Below are 12843 nucleotides of genomic sequence, written 5' to 3'. Positions count from 1 at the left end.
TGAAAAGGTAAAAAGTGGTCCTGGGGTTCTCCTATTGGCCTGCCCAGAAGGTCCTCTCAGCAGTTCTTCCCATCCCTGCTGACCCCTAATGTACCCTGATTTGGAGAGGGATGCTTACACTGGGAAACAGAGAGTAGACCCAGAAGTCCTCCCAAAGGGCATCCTCTCCTCATCCAGAGAGACACTGAGTCCACCCTGGGTGGTGACAGGCAGGGTGGCCTATTGCTTCATTTTGGTGCTAGTGAGGACGGTGACTGCAGCCGTGAAATGAAAAGACACTTGCTAGCTAGAAGAAAAGTTATGAAAAACCTAGACAGCGTATTAAAAAGCAGAGACATCACTTTGCCAACAAAGGTCTGAAAAGTCAAAGCTATGGTTTTTCCAGTAGTCGTGTACAGATGTGAGAGTTGGACCATAAAGAAGGCTGGGCGCCAAAGAATGGATGTTTTTAAATTGTGTTGGAGAAAACTCTTGAGAGTCCCTCAGACTGCAAGTAGACCAAACCAGTCAATCCTAAGGGAAATCAACCCTGAGTATTTCTTGGAAGGACTGATGCTGAAGCTCCCATACTTTGGGCACCTGATGCGAAGAGCTGACTCATTGAAAAGACCTTGATGCTGGGAAAGATTGAAGGCAGGAGGAGAAGGGGGTAGGACAGGATAAGATGGTTAGCTAGTATCATGGACTCAGTGAATGTGAATTTGAGCAAACTCAGTGAGATACTGAAGTTCAGGGAAGCCTGGCATGCTGCAGTCCATGGGGTCACAGAGAGTCGGACACAACTCGGCAACTGAACGACAACAAGTGGGAGTCATGGAAGATGTTGACAGCTTGGCAGGGCAGAGACAGGGCCTGTGAGAAGAGTCATGGTCACGGATAGTGCACAGGGCAAGTGGGCTCACTGAGACCCCCACCCCCAAGGGTGGGGATTCCTTGTCCCTTCCCAGAGCCACAGCTTCTAAGCACGATGGCTCCTAGGAGGCTGCCCGCAGGCACCCCTCATCTCTCGTCCTTTAGCCTCAGAAGAAAGCAGCGTGGGCTGTTAAAACACATTTCATAATAAAGTAAACAAGTCTGGGTCCCAGGCTGCAGGACACGTGTTCAAGGCAAGTAACATGAGTCCTGTGACCTTTCCCACGCTGGCCGGCTGGGAGCTCGGCCACCTGTTGGGCCAGAACAAGTGCAGCCATGAAAGTCACCCAAGTCCCTCTTCCTCCAGCAGCAAATAACAGCTTGCAGATGCCATAGGTGCCAGCTGAGGCCCAGGCGGGACGGGCTGTAGGCAATGGCTCCTCCGGGGCTGGGGCCACAGCGCAGTTATTTATAAGCTCTGGCTGCTGCCAGCCGTCCTGGATCAGGCTGGTTTGTTTGAATCTCTGGTGCCAAGTGTTTTCCTTTTTTTTCTTTTCCCAGTGAGAATCTGAATCTGAACATCGCCGGGGAAACCCAGAATCAAGTCACTGGATCGATTCTTGCTCAACACCCACCGTCAAGGCCTCAAAGGTACAAATGTATGGCTTGTCACCCACTCTCCCCTGGGATGACGGTGGGGCTGCTGGGTGTGTGTGTTGGGGGGGGTACTTCCAAGAGCACCTGCCTAGAATTTGTCCTTGAGTGTGTCCGGTGGCTTAGTGGTAAAGAACCCGCCTCCCAGTGCGGGACACCCAGGTTCAATCCCTGGGTTGGGAAAATCCTCTGGAGAAGGAAATGGCAACCCATTCCAGTACTCTTGCCTGAAGAATCTCATGGATTCCACAGAGGAGCCTGGCGGCCTACAGTTCATGGGGTCGCAGAGTCAGACACAACTTAGCAACTAAACTGCAGTGTCCTTTTCAGAGAGGGATATGTCAGAGCTTTGTTGTTATTTACCAAGTAGATTGATGTCCCTGAAGAAAGGATGTCCAGAGTATTTGCATAATGTAGGGCTCAGGGCTGCACTGTGACTTCCACAGGCCCTAAGCACTTCTGTTTTTTTTGGTCTCATCCTCATTAAAAATAATAATAATAAAAATTTTTAAATTAAAAATTGGTATTGGGTTGGCCAAAAAGTTCATTTGGGTATTTTAATATCATCTTTCAGACCTGAATGAACATTTTGGCCAACCCAACTCAAAGCAGACATAATTCAGGCTGGATTTGCTGCTATATATTTATTATTAATGTATTCACTTTTTCCTTTTGATTTTGTAAATTGTGTGTGTGCCATACTCTCAGTCGTGTCCAACTCTTTGTGACCCCGTGGACTGTAGCCCACCAGGCTCCTCTGTCCGTGGAATTTTCTGGTCAAGAATACTGGAGTGGGTTACCATTTTCTACTCCAGGGGATCATCTTGACCCAGGTATTGAACCTGAGTCTCTTGTGTCTCCTGCATTGGCAGGAGAATTCTTTACCACTACGCCCACTGGGGAAGTAATTAAAACCTTTTTGAGGGCTCTTAAAGTCCCAGGGTCCAGTGAGTGCCTCCTGCTGGGCCTCCCTCCCAGAGCTGTTTTATTCTCTGATGGTCACCCACATTCAGATTTACTGTGCTAAGTGATTTACATGCAAAGTCCTATTTCTTCTCTGCAAAGTCCATGGGGAAGTTAGCCTCCCTACCCCAAACCCCAGATGGGGAAGCTGAGAAATGAGATCACTTGTCCAAGGTCACGCACAGCTGGGGCTGCACCCACTGCCTTGTCCTCAGTTTCCACGCTAGATGCCTCTTCACCCACACTTGACTTTAAAAAGCTTTCATGCTCACAGTTCATGCTTCCTGGAGGCCTCCGTTAATCAGTAGCCACTTGTTCCTGGCCCAGTGAGATGCTACCAGGAATAGAAGGTTCAGGCAGAGGGAACCACAGGGGTGTGGCTGTGTCTGGAGCCAAGCTATCCTCTCCCCCACCTCCCTGGACATCCCTGGGCCCAGCGCCCTTGGTGTTGCTCAGTACCCGAGGCAGCTGGCTCTGTCCGGCCTTGACTGCCTCAGACCCAGGGCCACTGCCCTGTGAAAATTAGTAAAAGGCGTCCCTTCTTCAAGACCCTTGACTGCCAGGAAACTGGTGTGCTAAACACCCAGATCTGTGATGTGCAATGTGTTTGTTATGTGAATGGGGCCCCTTGTAATGTGTGACGTGTGCATCCTGCCCGACCAGACAGGGTGGCCCTGGCCAAGCTCCTAGAGCCCTGGTGCCAATGCCTGCTTTCAAGGATGCTTGAAGTGATAATAGGCCAGTTTTGGGAGAAAGTTGGAGATGAAAGCATTTGCAGCAGAGAGGCGTGGGGGCGGGGGGCAGGGGAAAGGTCTTAGGCTGGCTCCAGAAGGAGGGGTTGGGGGGTTGCAGTTGGAGTTGAAAGCAGAAGTCCAGGCTGCCTGATGGTCACATGGGGAGTTGTACTTGAGGTCAGGAACATCCAGCCCTGCGTGAACCAAAGGTGGGCCTTGGAGCATGCACCGAGTGCTACAAAGGCAAAGACAAAGGGGCAATTATGTCTGCCGGGGCAGAAAGGACAACCAAGAAATGCTTCATGAGAGACAAAGCATCTGAGCTGGGCTTTGGCAGGATAAATAGGAGTTCACTGTGCCAAGAATCCAGGAAGAACATTTTAAAAAGTGTGTAGGGCTTCCCGGGTGGCTCAGTGGTAAAGAATCCACTTGCCAATGCAGGAGACATAGATTTGATCCTTGGGACAGGAAGATTCCCACATGTTGCATAGCAACCAAGCCCGTGGGCCATGACTACTGAGCCTGTGCTCTAGAAGCTGGGAGCTGCAAGTACTGAACCCATGTGCCCTAGAGCCCATGCTCCGCAACAAGAGACGCCACCGCAATGAGAAGCCTGTGCACCACAGCTAGAGAGTAGCCCCCACCCACCACGACCAGCGAAAAGTCCATGTAGCAATGAAGACTCAGCAGAGCCAAAAATAAATAAAAATCATTATGTTTTAAACAAGGTGTGTCAAAGAGAAGGAACAGAGAGGCAGGAGACTACAGAACTTCAAAAGACCCTGGGTCACCCCTGTCTGGCACTGACCCACTCTGTGTTACAGGAGTTGTTTACCACATCGCTTTCCCACTGCACTGTAGGCTCCTGTGGGCAGGGACTGAGTCCAGTTTGCTTGTATCTCAGAACAAGGTTATGGCCTGGCATAAACGGGCTCTTGATAAACATGTGCAGGAAGAATGTACTACCCGTTGATTGACTGTCTGTTGCAGCCAGAGTTTAAGGGGCTGGGAACTGGGATGGGGAGGTGGGAGGAAGCAAGGCGGAGAAGACCAGCTGGAGACACTGTGTGGGCCTGGGGGCTCTGCCGTGGAGCCCGTGTTTCACTGTGTTGGGCATGTGGGGTCAAACAGAAGGGTGATCCAGACCTGCCTAGGTCACCAGATCTGTTGCCAAAGGTTTGGGTGGCCTCCAGTTCAAGGGTGGCTCAGTGGTAAAGAATCCGCCTGCCAATGCAGAAGTCACAGGAGACTGGGTTCGATCCCTGGCTCAGGAAAATCCCTTGGAGGAGAAAATGGCAACCCACTCCAGTATTCTTGCCTGGAGAGTCCCATGGACAGAGGAGCCTGTATAGGGTTGCAAAGAGTTGAATACGACTGAGCATGTAAGCACCAGGCCAAGTGGGCAGAGCCTTGAGATAACAGAGGAGAGAGGAGGAAAGTGTTGGGGCTGTGGGCTCCTGGCCATATCTACTTGCTCTAAAATGATGAAAACTGGGGAATTCCATGATGGTCCAGTGGATAGGGCCTCTCACTGTCACTGCCGAGGCCCTGGGGTTCAATCCTGTGTTGGGGAACTGAGATCCTACAAGTCATGTGGCATGGCCAAAGGGAGGAAGAAGATAGAGACAGTCCCACTGAGGGAAAGAGGGAGTTCTCCAGCTTAGAGGCATGAGTCAGGAAGAGCACCATAGTCTCCTGGGTCAACTTGGGTGTGGTTACATTTGGAAAATATAATCTGTCACAGGGCTAGCATATAAAACTATTCACTCAGCACCATGACCAAGTGGGATTTATGCCAAGTGTGTAAGGCTGGTTCAACATTTAAATACCAATGAATGTAATCTATCGTATCAACAGGCTAAAGAAGAAAAAGAATCACATGATCATATCAACAGATGCAGAAAAAGCATTTGACAAAATCCAACACTCATTCAAGATTAAAGCTCCCAGCAAATCATTAAGAGGGGTACTTCCTCAACTTAAAAAACATCTACAAAAAAACTACAGCTAACATCATACTTAACAGTGATAAACTTGAAGCTTTCCGGCTACCATCAAGAACAAGGCAAGGATCTCCCCTCTCACTAGTCCTTTTCAACATTTTGCTGCAAGTCCTGGCTAACGCAATAAGACAAGAAATGGGAGTAAAAGTTATACAGATTGGGAAGGAAGAAATAAAACTGTATTCACACATGATACGATTTTCTCTGTAGAAAATCTGAAAGGACCACCACCAACAACAAAAGTTCTTGGAATTAACAGGCAATTTTAGAAAAGCTGTAGGATACAAAGTTAATACATAAAATCCAAAAGTTTTCCTGTATACCAGCAACAAATGAGTGGAACTGAAGTTAAAAACATATCATCATTTACATTAGTAGCCCCCCAGATCTATATGAGGAAAACTACAAAATTCTGATGAAAAAAATCAAAGAACCAAATAAATAGGAAGGTGTCCATGTATCAAGATGTCGTGTGTGCTAAGTCACCCAGTCATGATCAACTCTTTGTGACCCTATGAACTGTAGCCTGCCAGGCTCCTCTGTCCATGGGATTCTCCAGGCAAGAATATTGGGGTGGATTGCCATGCCCTCCTCCAGGGGATCTTATCTACCCAGGGATAGAACCGGCACCTCTTATGTCTCCTGCATTGACCGGTGGATTCTTTTACCACTAGCGCCAACCTGGGAAGCCCAGCAAGATGTCAGTTCTTAACTCGATCTTCAGATTCAACGTGATCCAAATCAAAATCGCAGCAAATTATTTTATGGATATTGATAAGCTGATTCTAAAGTTTATTTAGAGAGGCAAAAGACCCAGAATAGCCAACTCAGTATTGAAGGAGAAGAACAAAATCAGAGGACTGACTTGACCCAATTTCAAGACTTATTATAAAGCTATAGTAATCAAGACAGTATAATAATAGCAAAAGAACAGACAACTAGATCAATGGAACAGAATAGAAAGCTCAGAAACACACTCACATAAATATAGTTAACTGATCTTTAACAAAGGAGCAAAGGTAATACAAAGGAACAGAGGGAATCTTTTCAACAAATGGTGCTGGAACAGCTGGGCATCTATATGCAAAAGAAGCATCCAGACATAGATCTTATATCCTGAAAAATTAACTCACAATGGATGATAGACCTAAATACAAAGAGCAAAACTGTAAAGATTCTTGAAGATGATATCAGAGAAAATCTAGGTGGCCTTGGGTATGGTGATGATGTTTTAGATGTAACACCAAAGGCACAATCCATGAAAGGAAGAACTGATAAGCTGAACTTCATTAAAATAAAAACTGCTCTGTGAAAAAAGATGTCAAGTGCATGAGAAGACAAGCCACAAACTGGGAGGAAATATTTGCAGAAGACATATCTGATAAAGGATTGTTATCCAAAATATACAACAAAGTCTTAAAACTCAACAAGACATCAAACAACTTAATTATAAAATGGCAAAAGAAAAAAATAAAATGGCAAAGATTTGGACACCCTACCAAAGAAGATATACCAATGGCAACATGCATATGAAAAGATATTCAACATCATATGTCATTAGAGAAATGCAAGTTAAAACAATGAGATACCGCTAGACTCCTAACAGAATGGCCAAAATCCAGAGCACTGACAACACCAAATGTTGATGAGGGTGTGGAGCAGCAGGAACTCTCATTCATTGCTGGTGGGAATGGAACATGATTCAGCCACTTTGGAAGACAGTTTGGCAGCTTCTTATGAAACTGAACATACTCTTACCAATATAATCCAGCAATCTCAGTCCTTGGTATTTACCCAAATGAACTGAAAACTTACGTCTACACAAAAGCCTGCACTTGGACGTCCAGAGCAGCTTTATTCATAATCTCCAAAACTCGAAAGCAAACAAGAGGTCCTTTGGAATGTGAATGGATAATGAACTGTGGAACATTCACCCAATAGGATATTATTTAAGAGAATTCCCTGGCGGTCCAGTGGTTACAATTCCACTCTTTCACTGATGTGAACCTGGGTTCAGTACCTGGCCCAGGATCTAAGACCCCTACAAGCTGTGCTGCCAAAAAATAAAAAATAAAATAAATAAACCTGAAGCTTGTTAAAAAAAAGAATATTATTCAAGACTAAAAAGGAATGAGCTCTCAAGCCATGAAAAGATGTAGGGAATACAAATGTATGTTACCAAGTGGCAGACACCAATCTGAAATGGCTACATACTTTATAATTCCAGCCACATATATGACATTCTGGAAAAGGCAAAACTGAAGATGGGAAAGGATCAGTGGTTGCCAGGGGATGGGGGAGAGCAGGATTAACAGGAGACACGAAGAGGCTTTTTAGTCGGTGAAGTTTCACTCTGTAAGACGCTAGTTAATGCAATAGTGGATATGTGTCCTTATACATTAGTCAAAACCCATAGAATGTACAACACCAAGAATGAACCCAAGTGAAGTATGAACTTTGGGTGGTGATGTATCAGTATAGGTTCATTGATTGTAACAAAAATGTCACTCTGTGGGGCATGGTGAGGGAGGCTATGAGTGTGAGAGTTGTGGTTTAGTCTCTATGTCATGTCTGATTCTTTTTGCAACCCCATGGACTGTAGCCTGCCAGGCTGCTCTGTCCATGGGATTTCCATGGCAAGAATACTGGAGTGGGTTGCCATTTCCTTCTCCAGAGGATCTTTCCGACCCAGGGATCAAACTCACATCTCCTGCATTGGCAGGCGGATTCTCTACCACCAGGGAAGCCCGTGAGTGTGAAGCGACAGGAGGTAAAAGGGAAATCTCTGAAATTTCTGCTCAATTTTGCTGTGAACCTAAACCTGCTCTAAAAAATAAAGTCCATTACAAATTACTGAGTCAATCTCCCTTCCTACTCCAGTCATCAGTCTCTGAGCTGGGGGGTGGAAGGAGAGATGGGAGCTCACAGGAGAGGGGCTCCAGAAGAAGCAAAGGGCCCCAGCTGTCCCACATCCAGGCCTGCTCGGGTCATGCCCACCTTCCCAGGCCTCAACAGCCTAGGAGGGGACACTTGAGGGGGTTGATGGTGACTATAAAATATGGGCTGGGTGGGGACTTCCCTGGCGGTCCTGTGGTTAAGACTCTGTGCTTCTACTTCAGGGGGCACAGGTTCGATCCCTGGTCGGGGAACTAAGATTCCACATGACCAAAACAACAAAACCCAACTCCCATCCCTAAACCCAAGGGTTGGGTAGTCACCTTCTGGGCAAACTGCCTCTGGACTCTGGCTCCAGAGGTCCTGGCTCCACCACTTTTCAGCTGGGAAACTTGCCAAGTGGATGCCTGTCTGCGAAATGGGCAATCACAGTAGTGCACCTACTGTGGGCGCCGATGAAAATTACCGGAGTGACACAGGTGGATGGCCCAGAGCGGACAGCTGGACAGCAATACCAGCCAGGAGGGAATCTCCGCGTTCTTGCAGGCGCCGCTGCGCCCCCTGGTGGCCGCATAGGGAGCGGCAGCACTGGCCGGCGGCCTGGGGCAGAGCCATGCTCCCTCCTGCGGCTGTGTGCGGCTTGCTTTGCCTGCAGTGAGCATCGCGTGCTTGCGTGTCGCTTCAGGAGTGTCCGACTCTTTGCGACCCTATGGACTGTGGCCCACCAGGTTCCTTCTGTCCATGGGGTTCTCCAGGCACGAATCCTGGAGTGGGTTATTGTACCTTTATTAATCAAGCGTCCCTAGAGGCGGCCATGCTGAGTTTTCTCCCAGTTTCCTCTCTCTCGGGTCCTGGGGTCGCCATCCCCAGGACAGGTTTGGTGGATGTTTGTAGAACTGTGCTCTACAACTCTATCCAGGATGCTTGTCCTGTGTCTCTCCCTTGGGCTCTCCTAGGACACAACCCCAGAGGTGGAGGAGCCAACCCCTTCCTCTCTGGAAATCATGTACCAGCCCCAGGCAGCCCACCCTGCTAAGCTGGACTGGTAGGGATGGATGTACCTACAGGCCTCTCCGGGGACTGTCTGTCAAGGAGCAGGAAATCCAGGGAAGGGCCCTGATCCCTGGTTTTTAAGGGACACTGACTGAGTGCCACCACTTGGAGGGCCTTTAGCCACTCCTGTCTCCCCAGTGCGTGCCTGCTGCGTGTGTGCTCAGTCGCTCAGTTATGTCTGACTCTTTGCGACCTTGTGGACTGTAGCCTGCCAGGCTCCTCTGTCCATGGGATTTCCCAGGCAAGAATACTGGAGTGGGCTACCATTCCCTTTCTCCAGGATGTCTTCCCTACCCAGGGATGAAACCCGTGTCTCCCAAGTCTACTGCATTGGCAGGCAGATTCTTTACCACTGAGCCATCTGGGAAGCCCATCTCCCCCAGCAACCACAAATAAGGAAAAAAAAAAAATTGGCAAAGTATGTGTTTCAAATTCCCAAGTTGATGGGACTACTGTTTAATTCATCAAAAGAAGAAATTAAGAGAAAAAAAATAATGTACTGGTGAAGTAATTGATTAGTCATTAGGGGGAAATTCTAGATTCCACTTTAAAAAACTCTATTAGGTAACTTGTTTGTAAGGATAAAGTTTTTTTTTTTTAAAGTGTACCTAATTTTATTTATTTATTTTTTGACTGCACCATGTGGAGTGCAGGGATATTATTTCCTCAGGATTGAACCTGTGCCTCCTGACTTGGGAGTTCGGGGTCTTAACCACCAGGGAAGACTCAGGGATAAAATATTTATTAATAACACATTTCTGGATGATTTTCTGGTGCTGTCCTCAGTTGGCACCTCAGATGACGTCTTTCATGTCAGTATGCCGTCTGTCCCAGGCTAGAGCCCTTGAAGAGCCACCCTCGAGCCCTCTGATGAGAGTGGACCCCCACCCGCCTGACTGTTGGTATCTAGGTGCCCATTCTAGGACAGCCTGAGTATTATTAGATTCTAGAGGAAACTGGCAAAGGGCACAGTTCTGCAGGCCAGAAGCTGAATGGAGCCCCCGCACTGCGCCCCTGCCCGGCTGGGATAGCAGAGTAGGAACCGTGGGGGAGGGAGTAGAGAACACTGTGTCCGTGAGTCCGTGTTTGGGGTTTTAGTCTGGACCTGAGCAGGTTGTGAAATAAGGGCATTTGAGCCATGTTTATCGAAATTTCAAAGGGCCGTTTGGCCCAAAGTGACATATTTAGTTTAATATCACTGATGTTGCCTTGGATGTCAGAGTGCTGCCAGAAAAAGGCTCTGTGATCAGGCTGCCAGGGCTGGAGGATGGCTGACTGTTCTGCAAGGAGAAGAGGAAGGCCTCTGAGCTCAGGGAAGAAGGAGGGGTCCGGGGCTTCTGTGTAGACTGTGACCAAGCTAGGAACTAGGCGGGGGCCTCGCCTGTCCCCACCCACACTCAGGGTTTCACAGATCCCCGTGTTTCTTACACCTCTTTCACAGGCTCAGAAATCTCAAAAGGACGTGGAAAAATTTGAGGTTCTGGTCATTTGAAAGACATCAATTGTGCAGTATTTTTAATTTTTCTCTGACAGAGTTTCATGTGCATTTTCTGTTTTAAGCTTCATTTTTCTATGATAAAACTAGTAGAGCCACAGAGAGCTGGGGAAACTGGGGATGAAAAGCAAGTAAAACCCCTGTGGCTCGGATCATAAAACGCGGTTGGCATGTGGCTCCATTTCCTCTGTTCGTGAACATGGCTACAATCCCAGGTCACTTGCAAATCCAAGTTATGTGTTAAGATAGCAAAACATGGAGAGAGTAGGTCTTAAGTGTTCTTAATACACACACACACACACACGTACAGACAGGCAACTATGTGAAGATATGGATGTGTTAATTAGCTTGATTATGGCAATCATTTCACAGTGTATACCTGTATCAAATCTTTTCTTTGTATACTTAATGTATATAATTGTTGTCAATTAAATATAAAGTTGGAAAAAATTAAAAGCAGATTTCTTCAACAAATAAATTGCAAGATGAACAGGGAACCTATAAATAAAAAGAAATTTAAATGTCAGGTCAACCAATCAGTGGATCCTAATTCAAACAGGCTGCTTTTTAAAAAAAGAATATTTTTGGCATCAAGGAGACTATTCATAATACAGCATTAATGATTTAATTATGTTTAAGTTTATTTTTAGGTGTGCTGAGATTAAAAAGATTCTGTACTTTTTGTGCATTTAGAAATATTTACAGATGGAATAATATACTCTCTTGGACTTGCTTTAAAACAGTAACAGTTGGAGGGAGAGGGTAGAGGTCAAGATGAAATGAGGATAAATTTGACAACATGTTGGTGGCATGTGGGATCTTAGTGCCCCTACTAGCGACTGAACCTGTGCCCCCTGCCCTGGAAGCATGCAGTCCTAATCACCGGAATGTCAGGGAATTCCCTATTTCTCTATTTTTAAAAAATACGTTTGCAATTCTCCATAATAAATGCCCCATAATAAAAAAGTTTAAACTTTTTTTTTTTTAAAGGACACACAGGGACTAGGACTGACCTTCTTTTGTTGCAAAGGGACTCAGTCACTGAGAGGTACCCCATGGGCTTTGTTGTTGTTTAGTTACTAAATGATGTCTGACTCTTTTCGACCCCATGAAGTGCAGCACACCGGGCTTCCTTGTCCTTCACTAACTCTCAGAGTTTTCTCAAACTCATGTTCATTCAGTCGATGATGCCATCAACCATCATCCTCTGTCACACCTTTCTCCGGCCCTCAATCCTTCCCAGCATCAGGGTCTTTCCCATGAGTCAGCTCTTAGCATTAGGTGGCCAAAGTATTGGAGCTTCAGCTTCAGCTTCAGCATCAGTCCTTCCAATGAATATTTGCTGGGAAGAGGCTATTCAGACTGGTCCAGCCACCAACTCCCTCCAGATGCTCCTTCCTAAGGCTCAGTAGGGTTTCCCAGGTGCCTCAGTGAAATTCGCCTGTCAATGTAGGAGACTTGGGAGACCCAGGTTTGATCCCAGGAAAGTTTCCCTGGAGGAGGAAATGGCAACCCACCCCAGTATTCTTGCCTGGAGAATCCCATGGACAGAGGATCCTGGCAGGCTGAGGTCCGTGGGGTCGCAGAGTCAGACACAACTGAGCAAGTGAGCATGTATGAAGGCTCAGTATCCAGTGTCCGCCAGGGGGCGCTGAGACCATGTTTAACTGACCCAGAGCTGAGGGGCTGGACCTTTCTGGACTGCCTTTGACATGTGCTAAGATTTCAGACTCTCCGTGGGATAAGTTTGGGCACAAACCTAAGAGATGTGCAGAGGGTCAAGGCGAGGGCTGAGATCGCAAGAATGTTGCTGAAAACCTGTGGATTAAAATTGGGCTTTCCTGCTGATTTCTTGAGAGAATTTTATTTCTTTGGCTTCTATCCCTGAGTTTCTCTAGTCTCCATTGTGGGTTTTTTATTTTTTTAATTGTTGGAAGGGGAGATATAATTCACGTATCATAGAGTTTACCCATTTAAAGTGTACAGTGCAGTCATTTCTAGAATATTTACAGATATGTGAAACTATCACCTCTTTCAATGTTAGTTTTTTTGTTTGTTTTTTAAATCCCCTCAAAAGAAAACTGCTGGACTTCCCTGGTGGCAAAGTAGGTGGGACTCCGCCTGCCAACGCAGAGGATACAGATTCGATCTCTGATCTAGGAAGATTCCACATGCCACAGAGCACCTAAGCCCA

General features: G+C 46.7%; 1 long non-coding RNA gene across 1 annotated transcript; it reads left to right on the top strand.

The window, feature by feature from the left end:
* Positions 1 to 1135: 1135 nt before the first annotated feature.
* Positions 1136 to 5623, top strand: LOC102403551. The gene is made up of 2 exons (XR_003109445.3): positions 1136 to 1503; positions 5061 to 5623. It is a non-coding gene; the product is annotated as an uncharacterized LOC102403551 (long non-coding RNA).
* The last annotated feature ends 7220 nt before the right edge of the window (positions 5624 to 12843 follow it).

The sequence above is a fragment of the Bubalus bubalis genome, chromosome 5 (genome assembly GCF_019923935.1).
Source record: "Bubalus bubalis isolate 160015118507 breed Murrah chromosome 5, NDDB_SH_1, whole genome shotgun sequence".
Taxonomy (NCBI): Eukaryota; Metazoa; Chordata; class Mammalia; order Artiodactyla; family Bovidae; genus Bubalus; species Bubalus bubalis.
This window is presented reverse-complemented; position numbering and strand designations above follow the sequence as displayed.